We start from the raw sequence: 15877 nt of genomic DNA, 5'->3' as shown, positions 1-15877 counted from the left end.
CTTTCTCAAGGCTGTCGGGAGCCAGTACAGGAGGCCTACTATAAGAGCTGTAAGGGACTGAATATGATTGGCTGTTCATTTAGGTCCACTCACGCGGGAGGTGCATGAGCACTGTGGTGATTGGCTAGGCAGGCTAAGCTGCCGGTGTATATATGCTTGAATGTACTTGTAGAGCGGGCCCGCTGGGAGCCAGGCCTCCCGCGCCGCGCCGGCCGGAGGGGGCCGCAGCCCGGACCATGGTGGCGGGCGCCGAGGGGCGGCGCACGGCCGGTGGCGGCGGTGGCGGCACCCGAGCGGGGCGGCGGGAGCTGCGTGCTGTGCTGTGCCAGAGGGGGAAGAAGATAAAAAGAAGCCATTAAAGAAGTTTGCCTCCACGCGTGTCTCCATGTCGTTCTTGCTGGTGAGAGCGACAAGTGGTGCCGAAACCCGGGAACTCGTGCAGAAGAGACGCGCGGAGTTAGGCAACGATCAGGTAAAGAGTGCACCTATTTCTGTCTAGTGACAGGGAAAGTTCCTAGGATAAGGACGAGAGTAAAGCTTTCCGGGATGGGAAACGAGATGGCCACATATAAAATGCTGGGGCGGCTTTCTGATATCCTTAAAGCAATTGGTACTCCTTTAAAAAATAAAACAGCTCGTTTGTTTTTGAGAGAAGTGGGACAAACGGCTCCCTGGTTTTTGGAAAGGAGCAGAGGAGGGAAATCGCCCAAAAGCCAAAAGGTGAGCAAGATGCAAAAGGAACTTGCAAAAAAGGAGGAAAAGCTAAAGAAGGCTATGGCGCAGCTCAAAATGCAGGGGGGAAGTTATGGCGCAGCTGAAATTAAAAGCGGAAGAAGGAGCTATGGCGCAGTTACAAACAAAGGAAGTGGTAGATAACTTAGATCTTATGCCCATGCGCCCAGCCCCAACAGCGCCACCCTATGAGGGGCCTCCTCCGTATAAACCTTGCTGCACCAAGGCCTGCTATTGTGCGAGCTGCACCGCACGAGTGTCTGCCATAGTAGCCTCTCAGGAGTTTGGGTGGGAACAGGATTCTCATTCAGTCCTAAAATCCCCACTTACTCTAACTCCACCTTTTTGGGCTATAATTATACTTACCAAGACCCGGCGCAAGGCGCGTCAGCTCACCTTCTAGATAGGTGGCTGCTCTGCAACGCTGCACAGGCATGTACAGGCTTGGAAAGCCTTCACTTTATTAATGGGTCTACATGGCGTAACTGTACGTACAACTATCACGTAGGCTCTCGATTTGAAACAAATGTTACTTGCAATTGCACCTCAGCTAAGCACATAAGTTACTCACCAATGCCTGTCTGTGTTAGAGCTCCCTTTCTCTTCATAGTTTTTAATGCTTCTACTATTAACAAGTCATCTAGTCTCTCTTGTGAGTCCCAGAATTGTCTGCTATCAGAATGTTGGAACGCCACGGTGGGAGACTCGGCAGTAATAGCCAAGATACCGACGTATATCCTGATGCCAGTACAGGTGAACCCCGACAACCTGCCGGTGCTGCTTTGACATAAACGAGACTTTGGAATAACAGCAGCCATTATTGCAGCTATTGCAGCATCCGCCGCCGCTGCTACTGCTGCTGCAGTAGCGTTGACAACCTCGGTACAGACAGCAGCTGCGCTCCACAACGTCACAGGAATGGTCGCTGAAGCATTGGCTACACAAGAACAAATTAACGGGCATTTGCATGCTGGGATCCTTATTGTAAATCAAAGGGTTGATCTTGTACAGGAACAACTTGATATCCTAGAGTCAATTGTGTCGATAGGATGCATACATAATATGGCCGGACTTTGTATCACTCCTATAGCTCATAACAACTTATCCTTAGCAGCTAACCTCTCTAGACAGTTAAGAAATATGCTTAATGGTACCTGGAACCATCAATTTCAAAATTTAACTAGGCAATTACGAGCTCAAATTATATCCATAAATTCTACCAAAGTAACTATTGCACCTGTTAGTGAGTGGAAAAAAATGTTACAGCAATCTGTTTCGTTCCTCAAATAGTGGGCCGGACTTGGTGCCATGGCTGTTCTCTTAATCACAGCTAACATACTAATGTTACGTTGGGTGTGTGGCCGTGTCCGTCGCAATCAATGACAATAACACCTCATGGTTCAAGCCATGATGGTTCTTGAAGCTGGTACCTCCCCCCAGATATGGCTAAGTATGCTAGATCGGTAGTCAAAGACAGGTAAGACTGATCCCACACCATAGCAACCTAAGACAGGGGCTCTTCGACCAGGGAGAGTACCCGATGACGGGTAAGCATGTGTGCTGAGGATTGGCAACCTAAGACAGGCACGATCTCAGCCATTATAAATAAATAAAAAAGGGGGAGATGTCGGGAGCCAGTACAGGAGGCCTACTATAAGAGCTGTAAGGGACTGAATATGATTGGCTGTTCATTTAGGTCCACTCACGCGGGAGGTGCATGAGCACTGTGGTGATTGGCTAGGCGGGCTAAGCTGCCGGTGTATATATGCTTGAATGTACTTGTAGAGCGGGCCCACTGGGAGCCAGGCCTCGCTGCGCCTCGCCTGCCGGAGGGGGCCGCAGCCCGGACCATGGCGGCGGGCGCCGAGGGGCGGCGCGCGGCCGGCGGCGGCGGTGGCGGCACCCGAGCGGGGCGGCGGGAGCTGCGTGCTGTGCTGCGCCAGAGGGGGAAGAAGATAAAAAGAAGCCATTAAAGAAGTTTGCCTCCACGCGTGTCTCCGTGTCGTTCTTGCTGGCGAGAGCGACACAAGGCGTTTATTTTTTTAATGACCTTCGATTAACAGGAGTCAGGGCAGCAAGCCGGTTTTAAAGAGAGGTGTTTGCAAATGAATGGGCAGGAGGGGAGACCTTGGAGGCAAAAAAGAAGAGTGAAGAGATTTAGGAGAGAAGAATTCCCTCAAAAGACAAGGTGAGTGGAGAAGACTGTAAATTCAAAAATAAAAATGATCCAGAGAGCCAGCACTTGATAAAATTATGAGCATTTTTACTTCTTAGCCACTAGCCAGAGCTAGTCTTTGTTGTGGTTTCCATGAACCTCTGAATTGCATGAGAGAGGTGAGAGAGAGCTCAGTAGAATCCAGAATTACTTGACAATGGGTATTTACCAAATAAATCTTAAAGGGAAAATATCCTGTTTCAGCAATGTTAATTGCTGCCTCATTGTCTTGTCTTTTGTTACCAAGTGAGCAAAATGCAAATTGTTTGTTCGTAATTGTTCTATGGTTCTGTGGTGTTCTATCAATATTTGCAGCATCTACAAAGGGATAATTGGATACAGACAAAAGTAAAGAAAACTCAGACTTCCAAAATTCAGACTTTTGCAACAGACAGACTAGGTTAGAATTTCAGCCCCACTACTCACCAGTACAAAGACTCAACATCCCTGAACCTCAGCCTTTTCAGAGGAGACAGTAACACCTTCCAGGACTACTATGAGGATTAGAGATGATGTGGAGAAGCTTCTAGCACAGTGTGTGGCACACTGTTGGCATGTTAGTCATTGGCAAATGTTCGATTATTATGTTATTATTAGTAGTAATGATTCTTCGAATTACACTATTCACTATAAAGTGTCATTTTGCACACGTTGCATCTTTCTTGAGCCAATCCAAAGAAGAGTTACTGATGAATCACAAAGGCCTCTGTATGAAGCAGTCTTAACCTTATAAGGCTGTCTCCTGGGAGGGATCCCAAGGATAGAGTTACAGGGAGGTCATAGGTTTATTTCCCCAAATTATAAACCTTACATAATAGTGCTCTGTACTAATATAGTAGAAAGCATACACTGTAGATCTTTTTTTTTCTCTTCCACAAACCCAAATAACATATCCATAACATAATCATAAATTAACAGATTGACCTGGAAAACCTCAGGAAGTCAAAGCCAAAATTATACATTTTTGTCCCTCAGAAAGAAACCCAGGTTTTTCTACCTCTTGACAATGATTCTTTGCTTGACCAAACTTAAGCCAGGATCCTGAAGCTTTTCTTAGGCCCAATGGCACACTTACTTACAAAATCCACTTTCAGCAAGAACCCTGCTAAGTCAGTGTTCCAAGGATCCCCCATGCTCCACATCTGATCCTCTGAACCTCTACTCAGGTTCCTCAGCCTCCACATTCTCTGGGTGATGTCTGGTCACCTTGGCCTATCTGCAGCAAGAATCCTGTTAGGTCAGTTTAGCCACTGCTTCCCCAGTGTTTCCTCTAATGTCCACCCACTCACTCCTGCTCTGTTCCTTGGCAATAAATTCCCACTTGCCCATGCTATAGTCAGAATTGACTGCAAATCTTTGAGGTGGAAATGAATAAATTCGCCAAAAGAAGTAATTATGGTTGTTCTCCCACCACCAAGTTCAATGTTACACTTCTAGGCACTCATCTTGCAGTCATGAAGGGTCCACTTGTTGTAACTGAACCCTAAGTGACTCCCTGTGAGATTCTTTCTTATTAAGACTTCTTCGATTCCCCTGTGGTTCAGAACCCAATGAATTCTGGAATATTTGGCCGTCCTGAATCACCTGTCATGTTCCAATGACAATGGAAACATTTTCTATTACAACCTTAAAAGGAGAACAGCAGGGTATGTTTGGAAAGAACAAGTTCTCAGGGAAAACCAGAGAAATCAAATTATCTGGGAAGATTTAATTTTCATAAAAATATTACCTTTACCCCAAGTTTTCTCTGAGGTCTGCTCTATGAATGAACTAAGTCTCTGGAAGAAAAGTTCAGTGGAATTTGACAACAGAAAAGCACGTTATTTTTAAGAATTAAAGGAAGAAATCATGACTCCAGCTCTTCTCATAATCCTAATTAGTGATTGCTTAGACCCATAAAACTTTACAATGGGAGAGAGACCTCAGAGATTATAAAATCCACTCCCATAGTTTTCCTGATGATGTAACTACAGCCTGGAGGTGTTGCTGGCCTTTCTCAGGGTCACATAGATCCTTAGCACTGAGCTGAAGATGAAAACCCAGGATACCTCATCTGTGGGCCAGGCTCTTTATACTACCATAGCAGCCACTTTAGGTCACTATATGAATCAGGGCTCTTCAGAGAAACAGAGCCAATAAGGACATAACCAGGTAGAAAGAGGTTTAGTGTGAGGGTTGGCTCACATGATTATGGAGACTAAGGAGACCAATGATCTATGGTCTGCAAGCTGGAGCCTCAAGAAAGCTGGTGGTGTCCTTCCAGCCCAAATCCGAAGTCCTAAGAACCAGGATAACCAATGGTATAAGTCACAGTCCATGTCTAAAGGACCCCAAATCAGAACACCGAGGTACAATAGAAGAAGATGGCAGAAGGCAGAAGAAGATGGATGTCTCAGCTCAAGCAGAGAGATTTGTCCTTCCTCCATCCTTTTTGTTCTGTTCAGGCCCTCAACAGATGGGATAACGCCCAGGCTCATTGATGAGGGTGATCTTTACTCAGTCTACTGATTCAAATGCAAATTTCTTCCAGAAACACCCTCATAGGCATACCCAGAAATAATGTTCTATCAGCTATCTAATATCCCTTAGCCTATTCGAGCTGACACATAAAATTAACCATCGCAGTTATTGTGTATTTTCAAATATGTCTTCTATCTCCTCTTATGTGTCCAATAAGAACCTCAAACAAAGGTGGCTTTGTTGGTGGTGTTTATTACATTCCAGAGCCTAGACTAGTTCCTGACACCTCGTGGACAATCTGTATTCCCTACAGAAATCACAGGGAGTATTAGGCCTACTCCCACAGCTGTGTCTATCTATTCTAGGCCTGTAGATCACGTTCAGGCAATCTTATAGTTCATTGCAACCATGGAGGATGAAAGATGGCCACAAATTCTTAGATAATACTCCAGTTGGGTGGTAGGTCTAAGTCCCCTTGCTCAAGAATCTAGATAAGCTCTGTAACTGCTTTGACCAATATAATACGGTGAAAGTGAAACAGGGCCCATTTCCAGGGCCAGTTTTGAGAAACTAGAAACTTCTGTTTGAGCTCTTTCTCTCCAGGGGCCCTGAGCCACCATGGGATGTCTAAGCTGTTGTGGTGGAAAAGCCATGTGTATGTGCTGCAGTTAAGAGACCCCACTGAGCCCTGCTTCAGGGGCTCCCTGCCAAGGCACCAGACAAGTGGGTGGAGCTGTCTTGGAGCCTCTAGACTAGACCAGCCGCCAGCTGAGTACCACCCAGTGACCACAGTTGATGCCATATGGATCAGAATAATTGCTCAGCCGACACTGCCTGGATTCCTGACTCACAAAGCCAGGAAAGAGAGTAATTGGAATAATTGCTGGTTTAAGCTCTAAGTTTTGGACTGGTCTGTCATGCAATAATAGATAACCAGAATAGGCTCCCACCAAAACCCCTTTCTGTGCCCTCATGGAGGGTCTCAATAAAGAATATGTTTGGCTGCAAATAAGAGAAAACCCTGTTCAGTGGCTTGAAGAGATAACAGAAGTCCAGAGCCAGGTGTCCTGGAATGGGACAACTTCTCCAGGCTACCCTTGTGGGCTGGGCTCTACCTTCCTGCTTCCTCCAGGATGACTATAATCTCTCCAACCACTGCAGCAGCACTGAAGACAATAAAAAGAGGTAAGGGCAGAGCAATGAGAGGACAAAGGCCTAGGAGACTGCCAGGCAAATCTGCTTCTTCCCCAAAGCTTTTATGGAGATTTCATTCAGTGACTTTCCTGTGCATTTCTTTGGCAACATTTGGATCACAGGGGGTACCTCCAGCCATCAAGGGAGTCTGAGAAGGTTTTAGCACAGCACATTGTCGCCCTCATCATAACCAGAGTTAGCAGAGAGAATGGGTAATAGAGAAGCAGTGAGCATATTTCCCAAGGATTCTTTTTGTCCTGGAGCCTCAAGCAGGGAAGAAGCTGCTTTTGTTTCAGGTCCTGAATTCCTAGAGAGAAATGGCTTAGAGCACAAGTCTTTTCAGAAAGGTAGGTGATGGAAGCTGAACTTTCAGAGCAAGTTCACTTGTTTCTGCTTAAATTCATTTAAACGTTTATCAGGATGGCTTAGGGAAGCCTGTGATTTCTTTTAGTTGGGGAGCGACTCCCCTCCCCCACTGAGCACCCTTTGAAACTGACCCTGTCTTCTCAGGCAACGAAGCACCAGCCTCCTCAGCTACTCTGGGGAATGGTTTGAAATTTGCTCTTCACAAAATATAAAAGGCCTTAATAACTGGGTCAACCCATACCAATCATTTCTGTACATCTTTGCATGACAAATGCACAAAGATGCAAATTCGCTTTCAGCGGCACCCATATACACAAAAACTCATTACAAAAAAATGGAGGCTTGTCATGTTTGGAACAAGAATTAAAAAAAAAAAAAAAAAACCAACCAAGCTCATCTGAAATCCAAATACCTCACAAGCACTTGAACGTGTAACATGGCCTAAATGTTAATGAAGCAATTCGGCTCACTCAGCAGGATGAGCAACAAAAGAAAGTCTTTTCAAGACACAGCTGTCAACAATTACACTTGGTGGGGTGGAGCTGGCTGATATTCAGCATCTTAAAACTCATGGAAATGTGGAGCCTATTTGACCAAAACCATTCCAGACTCCAGGGAAGACAGTAAACCCTTATTTATTTGGCAGGCCCGAGCATAGGATATTCTGGGGAGCTGGGCATCCCCACCCAGCTCAGACATAAATGACAGATTTTTGGAAAGACTCAGAACGATACAGAAAGCACTTATGAATGATAGAGGCTCCAACCTACCCTTCCTTTGAGGTGGTGATTCAGATGGCATTTCGGGATCTGGCAAGGCCTCGATTTTATATTTCAGAATTAAAAAAAAAAATTGGAACTGATCATTTTTATAAACTGAAATTCACTTTACAGTATTGGGGTTACTTACAAGAGAAAGCCCCCATTGTGGCTGGGAGTGCTCCTTTGAGAACTACTGCCCTTACCCCAACAGACTCACACACACGGGCACCTAGTGAATGCGTTTGTACCACAGATAATTGGGCTGAGAGTAATCTCTGACCAAAGGAAGATACTCAGATTCTCTTTCCTGGCAACTGGGAAGTCAGAATTTAAGGAAAGTCCTGCAGCCTCTACCAGTTGCCTTGAGCCAAGGGTTTGAGAATTTGGGACCTAAGGAATAGCCGTGTTCTGCCTTGTGCATAGGGATACAAAGTGCCGGGGTGGGGGGGGGGGGAAGTAGGAGGTACTTATGCTGAATGAAGAAAGACTAGAAACCATGTAGCCCCAGAAGGAGACCCCACACCCCCCAGAGTGGTGGCCTGGGTTCCTAATAGCTGCAGTTCCTGAGTCTTGCCCCCCGCTCCCCTGAGGCCTGACTGAACAGCTTCCCTTCCACTTCCTCCCCTCTCTCCCTCCATTTTGTGGCAGGTCTTTCTGCCACATTGGTCTAAGACTTACTATTTGTTTAACTGTGAAAGATTTCTAACGTCCACAAAAGAAAGCATAATTAAAACCAAAAACACACATAATCCCATCACCCAGATTTAACAATTGTCAAGATTTTGCTGCATTTATTGCATTTTTTTTCTTTTCTGAAGTATTTTAAAACAGATCTCAAACGTCACGTTATTTCACCCCCACCTACTTCAGTGTGTTTCCCAGAAATATATGTAATTCCAAGACTTTTGTGCTGTGAAATCAGAGGACGGATAGTGAAGGATGGAGTTGAGCAAAACTGAGGAGTGGGGAGAACCGTGGGGAAGGGTAACGGGGGGAGGAAAGTGGGCGAGGGGTGGGCAGAGGAGGTGGAAAGGACTTGTCAAAAGCAGTGTCCTGGAGAGCTGCTGGGCTGGGGCTCAGGAAGAGGGTGTGGGTGAGCTAGCTGAGAGGCTGGGGGAGACTCTGAGGTTTATTAAAACGAAGAGACAAGGGGGTCCTAGAAAGCTCATAAAGGATTGTATTTGATTACTCTTACATTCCTTCAAAAAACTTGAAGACTGAATTTTAAAAAGCTAATTTTTAAATATTTAAATATTAAAAATATGACTCTATTCTCAGTGTGAATCATGTGTGACTTGGCTCCACCAAGGTACATTAAGTGTGTTGGGAGAAATGGAACACATGAATTTCCCTCAATATTGTAGGCATCTTTTAAGAGTGTTTTTCTTAAGATTCGCTCACAATGGGCCAGGCACTGCTTTCAGTACTTCACGTGAACTGGTTTAAATTCACAGTAACTCTATGAGGTAGGGGCTATGGCTATTATTATCCTCATATTACAGATGAGGATATCATGGCTGAGAGACTTTTAAATGTCTTGTCCAATGTCACAGGTTGTGGGGCAGAACCAGGTTATCGAACCCTGGTGTATTCTTTCCAAAGCGAGGCTCTCAACCGCTCCTCCACACTAAGGATTAGGAGACTGTGAGCCCCCAGTCGTGGGTGGGATGCCCATCTGATAGGCACAGAACATTCCATGACTCTGTGCTGTCAGAAATGCCACCACTACCAGTGCGCTCTCCTTTCTCTGGGACCCTGCGGGTCCTGCGGGGGTTTCTGTGTTTATAAATTCCTGTAAGAACAAACTCCCCCTGAGAAGGCAGAACCAGTGAGGTGAAGTCACTGCTCACGAACATCTGATGAGCTGGAAAGGAATAGTCTTAGTCTGTTCGGGTTGCCACAACAAATTACCATACACTGGATGGCTTATAAACAACAGAAATTTATTTCTTATGATTCTGGGGGCTGAAAGTCCGAGATCAGGGTGCCAGCACAGTTGGGTTCTGGTGAGAGCCCGGTTTTGGGTTGCAGACAGTCTACTTCTTGCTGTATCCACACATGGAGGAGAGAGAGCAGGCTAGCTCTGGGGGGCCTCTTAAATAAGGGCATGACTTCTCTCGATGAGGGCTCCAACCCCAGGTCTAAGTACCTCTCAAAGGCCCCACTTCTCAGCACCATCATATTGTGGATTACGATTTCAACATACGAATTTTAGGGGGACACGGTCTACAGCAGGAATGAAGTGATTAGGAGGAGGAACTCTGGATTCAGGGGACCCTGGTCTCAAGTCCTGTGTCTCCCCTTTCTAGGTCTGGGACCTTGGGCAAATTGCTTAATTTCTCCAGACCTCAATCTTCTCAAAGCAGTAATTACATGATTACAAAGAGTAGAGAAAGCAGAGGATAGGGAAGAAGGACATGGTTTATAAACCCTAAGAGGGGAAATAACATGGAAAGGCAACCATGTCAAAAATAAGGTTCACATGTTGGGCTGGTGATGTTGGCCTTTTGTTCTGCCTATTTCAAAGCCTTCAGTCTAGGTCAGAGTTTCTAAAGAGTGTCCCTGACATTGACGCCTCCTCTTTGAACTAGACTTTGTGGGTGGATGGTACCTGTTGACTAGCGGAGGTGTGGCCTAGTGGGCTCATGCATGGAGCCAGAACCATCTACTAACAGAACATCTTACTGCCCACTAAGAATTGTCAAGAATTCACACTGCCCTGCTCCTCGTGGTCCAACATTGTAAAACACCGCCAGACCTTCTGCACTGCACACAGAGTGGCCAACCACTAAGGAGGGGTTCTGGGTGCCAACTGGAACCACCCAGAGCAAACTGGCATAAACTGGCCATCCTACCCACACAGCTCCAGGGCCGGGGCTCCTCATGAAGGCGCCTGTGTGAATGATGCCCCCTTGCGTGAGGCACAGTGTGTGTTAACTACACACCAGTCCCCAAAGAGGTTATTTAAAAAAACCTTTCAGGTTACATTATTATGGACAGTTTGTACTCTCAATGGTTAACTCCAAGTACCTCCAGAAATGAGAAGAGGGTGAAGAAGTAAATAAAGTTATTTGGGATCTACTTGGAGAAAAGGTCAATCTTTTTTGGCTCTAAAAATAAATAACAAAATGACCTGGTCTCCATTTGAACCATGAGACCAATTTTTCTCCCAAACCATTTATTCTCTCAACATTTTCGCACATATGGAAAAGGAAAATGGGACAAAACAACTATACACACTCCACTTAGTTTTTTGTTTTTGTTTTTAAGAATTATGTATTTATTTATTTGACACAGAAATCACAAGTAGGCAGAGAGGCAGGCAGGGGCAGGGGGAAGCAGGCTCCCTCTGAGCAGAGAGCTTGATCAGGGCTCCATCCCACCATCCTGGGACCATGACCTATGCCATCCGGGTGCCCTCACTCCACCTAGTTTTTAACAATTGTTAGCATATTGCCATATTTGCACGTTCATCCCAACCCCCCTCTTTCTATATAGACAGATATGTAGTGTGTATGTGTGCTACATATCCTCCTAAATGTCCTTCAATACACAGGACAGGCCCCACAACAAAACATTACCTAGTCCAAAGTGTCAGTGGTGCTGAGGTTGAGAAACTTTGCTTTATATGAATCTGTCCAGAGTCCAGTAGAACCATTATATTTTAAGGTCAGAACACATTCTAGAATGCAATTCTTTGCTACTCATTTTCATGACTGTTACACTCCTGCTTCATATCAAGCCTTATGTTGAATAACCTTCCTCTATGAGGAATGGTCTGATCACCTTCTTCCTCATCTTATACATAGGCCATTATTCTTTGGACCCAAGTGAATCCTTCATTTTTAAAAATTCCATTCCATTAAAAAATTTCCATTCCAATGGAAAAATTCCATTCCAATTTAAAAATTGCTTATTTCATTCAGTGGGAACTGTCTTTCCCCAAAGGATAGAAGTTGTCCTCCTTGCTTTGAATAAACTATAAATAACTAGGTAAACAACTCTATGTTACTATTGTTAAAATTATTGGTAGAAAATCATTGACCAGAAAAGGGCCAAGGTTGGGTGTTTGGTGGCACATCAAAAATAACAAGTTGGACACAGAAATTAATCACTACATTGTATGTGCTATGATGTTCAAACAGAAATGACTTAGGAAAACTGTCATCCAAATGGTCACACCTCACTGGGGATGATATCTGCTATGGACTACATTGTAACCCCCCCACCCCGTGCCTCCATTCATAAGCTGAAGTCCTAACCCCCAATTTGATGATATTCGGAGATGAAGCCTTTGGAAGGTGCTATGGTCTGAATGTCTGTGTCCTCCAACTTCATATGTTGAAATCCTAACCCCCAAGGTAATAGTGTTAGGAGGTAGAGCCTTTGGGAGGCATTAGGTGACAAGGGCAGAGCCCTCATAAATGGGATCTGTGTCCTTATAGAAGAGGTCTGACGGTGCTCCTTGCTCCTTCCACCATGTGAGGACATAAGAAGAAGTGGGACATCTGTAGCCCAAGAAAGGGCCTTCACCACAACCTGACCATGCTGGCACCGTGATCTTGGCCTTCCAGCATCTAGAACTGTGAGAAATTTCTGTTATTTATAAGCTACTCAGTTTATGGCATTTTTGTTATAGCAGCTGGAACATGCTAGTATGGGAAGTAAACAGGTTTAGATGAGCTCTTGAGGGTAGGGTCCTCATGAAAGGATTAATGCCTTTATAAGAAGAGACCAGAATGTCTTGCACTCTGCCACCCCTTCCCTCATCCCCCTGCTCTGTGAGGATATGAATAAGGTGTTGGCCAGGAAGAGGGTCCTCACCAAGAACCAAATCTGCCAGTACCTTGATCCTGGACTTCACAGCCTCCAGAACTATGACAAATAAATGTCTATTATTTAAGTCACCCCATGTATAGTACTGTGTCACAGCAGCCGAGCTAAGACACCATCCTTGACGCTCTGGAAATATTTTACTATTTTTATGCCATTTGTAATCTGATAACCCCATCAAAAGGTACAACCCAAGATTTCTTCACAAGGCATTTCCCACTGCTCTGAATTTTAGGAAAGGTTCTCTCTGCTGGAGCTGCTTTGCCTATGTGTTTTTATCTCATAAACATAACTATTAATTATAAGACATACCATTATTTAAGTTACTAAGAGATAAAAAGCCCAATGTCATAATGGTAAGAGATATACAAGGCACGTCTAGTTTTAAAGATGCTGAAATGTAAGAAATGTATGCTTTGTAACTGAGGACCATATGGCCCTGAGTGTAAGGTGTGACTCTAAGAAGAGAGGAAAGAATCAAGCATTTCTGGACCATGATACTGGTCCTAAAGCTGAAAGTTCCTGTCTTACTCCGGATTCCTTTTTCAAGGTCCACATTTAGAAAGTAGCTCTTTCCTCAGTGGGGCTGAACGGAGTGGAGAGCCATTTGCTCTCCCCATCTGCTAGGGAAAAGATTGTTGCTCAGCAATAAAAGTCCTGCCCGATGGGGTGTCAGTAAGGTGCTCTTTTTTGCTGTCTGAGCAAAAAGATGTGATGATATCGGTCTTCATTGAACCAGGGAATTTTGCAAAATAGGGCCCTTCTCACTCCTGGCTTGAAGCAGAAATGTTCCCTTGTAGGTAGACTACAGAAGAACAGTTCTGGAAATTCAAGAAAGGAGAGGACTCATGGTGAATGAGAACCAGCACAGGACTCAGATATATTGCTTACTTTCCAAAACAAGTCCACGCCAGAGCCGAGAGCGGACATAGCATTCATCCCCAGATTCTTGGGGGAAGGCAGGCACTCACAATAAAAGCCAGCATCTAGATGCACAGGACAACAGAGGCTCTCCGCGCTTGTGGCAAGAGCACATCCCGACAGTGGATTCTCTCTGGTGGTACTGGAGAAGCAGTAACACCTCGTTAAAAACCAACTCATGATTCTGAGGCTATGAGGCGCCGAGGGAACCTGCCTGCTTGCTGGAGAGCTTTTCTATTCTGTCTCGCTGCCAAGGCCCTGGGCAGCTGGGAGTCCCAGGAGGAAAGCCTCCCCACCATGACTGGTTGGGGTGCTGGGCTCTGAGGCTGGAAGTCTGTGATTTGTGAACATTTCTCCTTCCGAGTTTCTCACAGAAGGATCTGACTGGTGCTGTTTTCCGGGGTCCAGACTGGACCCAAGGACCTTCCTTCTGCACGTTCAGGCTTGTCTGGTGGGGTGGGGAAGGCCCCCCAGCCTGCCTGTGGCAAGTGGGGCAGTCAGAGTTCCCAGGTGATGGTGCTCTCTTGGGGTACCTTTTGCTTCTTGGCTGGGAAGCATGCTACACCTCCTCACGGCCCCCTTTGCGGCAGCAGAAATGGGCATCAGCGTTCCCCGTAAACCAAGCCAGGCATCTTGTTAACTAGCTGGAGTGACCTTGTCACCAACAACATTTGCAGTCGTGGGCAAGTGGCTCCATTTGCTTCCTGTGCTTCCAGAACGCTGGCACACCCTGCTGGGTCTCACAGCTTGGCCTCCACACGCTTCTCTGCTGGGAAGCTGTGCGCAGAGCAAGGCAGGGGTTGGGGAGGGCACTCTGCAGTGGTTTTATTCTTGGTCATCATCACTGGAAGGTTTTTGTATTTTTAATTTCAATATTGTCATCTCGCCAAACAAACAAATCCCCTTACCAGAAGCATTTGAAATGTTTAACGGCATCCCTTTCTTCAGGGTGACAACCCCAAAGGCCAGTCCAACAGGACATGGGACATGAACACCACAAAGCAGTAACAGCACTTGAATGTTACACTGATGCCCTAGCAGCACCCTCCCCTGGGGCTCATTTTGGAAATTTATGGGGGAGTTTATGATTTCACCATGACTTGGGAAGGGGGTTCCCAACCTGTAGAGCATGGGCTCTCACCTTGAACAATAATTTTTTTAAAAAAGATTTTATTTGTCAGAGAGAGACAGAGACCACACAAGCAGAAGGAACAGCAGGCTCCCCAGTGAGCTGGGTGCCCGATAAGCCCAATGCAGGACTCAATCCCAGAACCCTGGGATCGTGACCTGAGCCGAAGGCAGATGCTTAACTGAGCCACCCAGGTGTCCCTCATACAAGAATTTTTCTGTATCCCGAATAAATTATAAATGTCCCGCTGGATGGTTGGGTAAATAAGAGATGTGTTCATAAGTTATATGTGTAAAAAACCTAACCTGAATTACAAGGTACTTTTTGTGAAGTTTTAATATACACTGACATTTTGGGGAACTGCCACTAGTGTACAAATGGACAGAAGATTGTACTCTGTTTTGTACAAAATTCTACCAGCGATTGTTCACTGTTTTGGAAAAATGTGGTCAGTCTGATTTGTACCTGTGACATTCTCTGTGGTTCTATACACAGGGTGCAAATATCTGGCTCTTTCATATGTCTTCTTCAGTGATTAGGATTGGGCACTCACCTGTTGAAATACATGTATTATTCTCCTTTTAGAAAACCTTCCTTATACTTCTTATAATAGATTAAGACACTATACTGAAATTTTATTATGTTTTATAAACAGACTATATTATCTATGAATTTTATTTCAAGATGGAGAAGGTATTACTTTTCCAGTGTGGTATTATAAATTACCACAGATTTAGTGGTTTAAAAACACATTTATTCTCTCCAGTTTCTGTGGGCAAGGGTCCAGAGGTCCTCTGTCAGGACCCCTCACAAAGCTGAAACTGAGGGAGGTGTTTGCTAGTTGTGTCCTCATCTGGAGGGTCAACTAGGACAAGATCTGCTCCAGGTTCACTTGGTTGTTGGTAAAATTAAACTCCCCGTGGTTGTAGGGCTGAGGTCCTGGTTTCCCTTGCAGGCCATGGGCCGGGACTGCCCTTAGAGTCTAGAGCTTTCTGCAAGTTCTTGCCAGGTACTTCCTTCCACAGACCCTCCAACAGTGTGGTAGTTTGAGAGAATGTAATATTTCACTGTCTTTTAAAGATCAGGTTCACTTGAGATAATCTCCTTTATTAACTCACAGTGGATGGATTAGTGTAACCTAATCATGGGAGGGACATTCCATCCCATCACCCCCTCGGCCTGCCCACATTCTAAGGGAGGGGATTCAACAATGTGTGTACCTAGCCAGGTAGGTACTCGGGGGGACTCCCAGATATCTCTATCTCC

The 15877-nt window shown here is 45.3% G+C and overlaps 1 long non-coding RNA gene across 1 annotated transcript in view; it reads right to left on the bottom strand.

Annotated features, from left to right (window-relative positions):
- Positions 1 to 15877, bottom strand: part of LOC132010144 (uncharacterized) — an 84480-nt gene that overhangs the window by 47028 nt on the left and 21575 nt on the right. The window lies entirely within an intron of this gene.

Source organism: Mustela nigripes, chromosome 2 (assembly GCF_022355385.1).
Source record: "Mustela nigripes isolate SB6536 chromosome 2, MUSNIG.SB6536, whole genome shotgun sequence".
Classification (NCBI taxonomy): Eukaryota; Metazoa; Chordata; class Mammalia; order Carnivora; family Mustelidae; genus Mustela; species Mustela nigripes.
This window is presented reverse-complemented; position numbering and strand designations above follow the sequence as displayed.